This window comes from Nicotiana tomentosiformis, unplaced genomic scaffold (genome assembly GCF_000390325.3).
Source record: "Nicotiana tomentosiformis unplaced genomic scaffold, ASM39032v3 Un00125, whole genome shotgun sequence".
NCBI lineage: Eukaryota > Viridiplantae > Streptophyta > Magnoliopsida > Solanales > Solanaceae > Nicotiana > Nicotiana tomentosiformis.
This window is the reverse complement of record NW_027174684.1, coordinates 68180-72489: the sequence shown is the minus strand read 5'-3', so window position 1 is coordinate 72489 and position 4310 is coordinate 68180. Positions and strand designations below refer to the sequence as shown.

Here is a 4310-nt window from a genome sequence, read left to right as displayed (position 1 = left end):
TCCAACGATTGGGAGTTGCATATCATTTTGAAAATGAGATTCAAACATCCATTAAGAACATCTTTGATGTGTCCCAACAGAGTGAAAATGAAGATGACAACCTGTGTGTTGTTGCTCTTCGTTTTCGACTACTGAGACAACTAAGGCATTACATGTCTTCTGGTACGTAACATTCTACCTCTGCCCCTGTTACGGTTTCTTAACTAGTTTAATATCTCTCTGATATTAATTACCATGATGTTAAATCAGATGTGTTCAAGAAATTCACTAACAAAGATGGAAAGTTCAAGGAAACTCTTACCAATACTTTTGTACTATAGGTGGTGGAAAGATCTGAATTTTACCGAGCAATTTCCATATGCAAGAGATAGATTGGTGGAGTGTCACTTTTATACCGTAGGAATCTACTTTGAGCCTCAATATAGTCGTGCGAGAGAAATGATGACAAAAGTACTAACCATATACACCGTTATTGATGATACTTATGATGCTTATGCAACTTATGATGAACTTGTGCCTTTTACCGATGCAATCGATAGATGCGGGTAAGTTTTTACCGTTTAAACATAATTGATAATTTAATTCTCTATTTGATGAGTAAGAGAACATTATATGTCAATTAAGTACACGTTACTTTCTTACGAGATGATTGGTATAAAAATGTAAAAATTAGCTTGTGACTTTGGTTCAAACCCTTAACGTGCAGATGTGACATTAGTGCCATCGGTTCAGTACCACCTAGTCTGAAACCTACTTATCAAGCCCTTGCAGACCTTTATACTCAAATAGAAGAAAAATTTATCAAAGAAGGTAAATTGGACCGTCTCTACTATGCAAAATATGAGGTAAGCTCGCTTAGCTTCATTTCTTTTGAATCAAACCTTACCATAGCTTTCATTAATTAGTTTAATTAACTAAGTTATATGGAAGAAATGAAAAGACTAGAGAGGAAGGTGTACTTATAAAAGAAGACATGATATATATACTTACGAAGAATTGTGTGACCTTCTTGTCTAAAAGCATAAACTATACTTAGAGAAAATACATATTTTATTTAATTATGTCTTTAACACGCCCTCTTACTGCGAGCCTGATTCTTTATCATGTGACAAGCACGCGAAAATTATTCTCGATACGGATATAAGAGCTTTGTAATGTAGAATTATGTGATCGTCTCATCTAAAAGCTTAAGATGTTAGAGATAGCACACTTTTAATTATTGACTTAATTATATCTTCAACGTTATATAGTTCTATATGTTTGTTTTATTCTCCTTTTAGATGAAAAAATTGGCTAGAGCATTTTTCAAGGAAGCAGAATGGTTAAATGTTGGCTATATTCCAAAATGTGACGAGTATATGAAGAATGCAAATGTAACTACTACATGTATGAACTTCCTTGAGTTTTATGGAGGAATCTATAGCCAAAGAAACTTTTGAATGGATGATAATTGAGCATTTAATCCTTCGAGCTTCATCAGCAATCAACAGATTAAAAGGCGATTGTATTGGACATAATGTAAGTACTGCACTATATTTAGTTTTCAGTTCGCACCCTTTTCTTCGAAGGGGAACCTTGGCGTAACTGGTAAAGTTACTACCATGTGACCAGGAGGTCACGGGTTTTGAGCCGTGGAAACAACCTCTTGCATAAATGTAGGGTAAGGTTGCGTACAATAGACCCTTGTGGTCCGGCCCTTCCCCCAACTCCGCACATAGCGGGAGCTTAGCATAGCAGGCTGTCCTCTTTTCGCATTTTTTCCCCATAAATAAATAAATTGTATGACCATCTCATCTAAGAGCCTAAGTCGCAGAGTGAGTTACTTTTTCATTTATTTAATTATATTCTCAACGTTCCCCTCACATATAATATTTGTATTGATTATTGAAATCTATTGACTGCAGTTGGAACAACAAAGGAAGCATATAGCTTCATTCATAGAATGCTACATGAAAGAATTTGGAGGTTCAAAGCAAGATGCATATGCTGAGGCATATATTTGTTCTACTCATGACAAAGTACCAACGTTTGTCCTCGAACTAGTTATAAATATTGCGCGCCTGGCATATATTTTCGAAGAAAATGATTTTGCAAGTGCCCAAAGCGAATTTAAAGACAAGATTATGCTGTTGTTTGTTGAACCGGTCAATGTTTGAGGATAATTTGGAGCATAATCTAGTTTGAGAACATAGGAATAACAGAAGTACTTCTATTACTGACTAATGGTGAAAAATGATGTATTGATTTGTATACTATTAATGTTTGAGAATAAATTATCTTCAGCTTTATTAAGGAACATTACTAGAAAAGGGCTAATTTTCGACCATCAAAACGTTCGCAAATCGAACTTTTCCGACGGAATACAGACCGAAAAGGGACACTACTAGAAAAGGGCTAATTTCAATAAAGTGCAGCAATTAAGTCATATTGAAGCCTGTTTGCCTTTCTTTTATTTTTATCGGGCGAGCCAACCCAACCTTCGGACGAGGATGCTGAAAGAATATGGTTGGAGTCTGTTGGCGATCCAAAATGGGGGAAGGTATACGGGCTTCCTACTAAAAAATTCTATCGCCATAAGTGTGGAATGCAAGGAATAGGGACTTCCTCGTAAGGCGAGCAACTTAATAGGGAGAGCCTCTCCGCTATGCGGGAGATAGTGACAAAGCTCACATCCGAGCTAGAAGCGGCCAAGGAAAAAGAAAGTCTTAGAGATGCTCAATTCTTTGGCATGCAAGCTCATATCAGAATTCTCCTATCTACTTGAGCTTTTTTGTTGCCCCGGTCTCGTGAGTCATCGCCAGAGGGTCGACCTCCACGTGATCGTTCCTCCCATCCTGCTCGTGATCGTTCCTCCCGTCCTCCCCGTGATCGTTCCTACCGTCCTCCACAAGACCGTTCTCTATACCGTCTTGTAAATGAAAGTTCATCAGACGGTGATAATGATGTTGTAGAAAATATCCCTTGACTTTTATATACTTTGAACTAGACAAATAGATCCAGTTTTGAACTTCTTGTAATTAGTTTTAACTTGATTTTGGATTGTTATGTTCAATTGAACATTAATTTGTTAGTTTTAAAGTATATATTGGATGTTTGGTTGTGTTGTTGTTGTTGTTGTTGTTGTTGTTGTTGTTGTTGTAATTCAGTTGTTAGGAGTATTGGTATGCTGGTAGGTGGTGTAGCTATCAAAATATGCATTTTATGCCAAAATTAAACCGAGAAAACCGACCAAAGTTGATCGGTTTTTAATAAAAAAAATTAATTACAAATTACCGACCAAAGTTGGTCGGTTAATGAATATATATATATATATATATATATATATATATATATATTCATGAAATCTTTTTTTGTTTCGAAAATTCAAATATATACCACTCAAGTTTCAGTTACTTTCATCCGGGAGCGAAGCTAATGTTTAGGCTACCGGATGAAAATATATACTTAAAAGAACTAGAATCTCGAAACCATAACAAAGATGAAAATATACGAGATTATTTCATTACACATTGTTCAATTTAATAAGCTAACTTCCTCTTTTACATCACATGCTAAATTTACTTCACTCATCTCAATTGCACTATAAATACTTCACCATATAAGCATCAAAATTTCATAAGTTTAACTGTAGAAGAGCCAAAAAAACCCATTTTTGAGAGAGAGAGAGAGAGAGAGTTAGAGGCCTTTGGAGGCAAAATAAGTTTATTATATTTTACAATCAACTTCTTCTAATATTTTCTTCCTAATTGATAATATAACCAATTTATTTAATTATTCTTGAAGTATTATTGATCTGATTTAAACTTTTATTAATTTCACTTTCGAAAAATATCTTTCTGTTTGAAAACAAATGTCTTTATTTTTCTATGAGCAATATTATATAGGCATGTGAAAGAAGAATCAAATTTTATTTCATTGAATATATCTATTAGAGTGTTATCTTCTACCTATATAAATTTTCTTAGTATTTTTGTTACAAAGTAAGTGCAAAAATCAATATGTAGCTAATTAGCTCAAAGTATGTACATAAGCTGATGTAAGGTGAAAATTAATCCAAGTTGAAGAGAATAAAAGGAACGAAGGAGGAAGTCATTTAAGTTATAGCAAATGGCTGATCAAAAGATTTACTTACCATTATAAAAATTATAGGAGTAATTATTTAAAATATACTTATTATATATGTAATATCATAATATTTGGGGCCCTATATTTTTTGGGGCGTAAAGCCTTGGGTTTAGCTACCTTGGGGTTGGGCCACCCCCTATATTTTTTGGGGCATATTTCAGATTATAAGTTTCAAAAGTTATCAT

The 4310-nt window shown here is 34.3% G+C and overlaps 1 pseudogene; it reads left to right on the top strand.

Moving 5' to 3' along the window:
- The first annotated feature begins 343 nt into the window (after positions 1-343).
- Positions 344-2276, top strand: LOC104113487 (sesquiterpene synthase 14-like; annotated as a pseudogene).
- The last annotated feature ends 2034 nt before the right edge of the window (positions 2277-4310 follow it).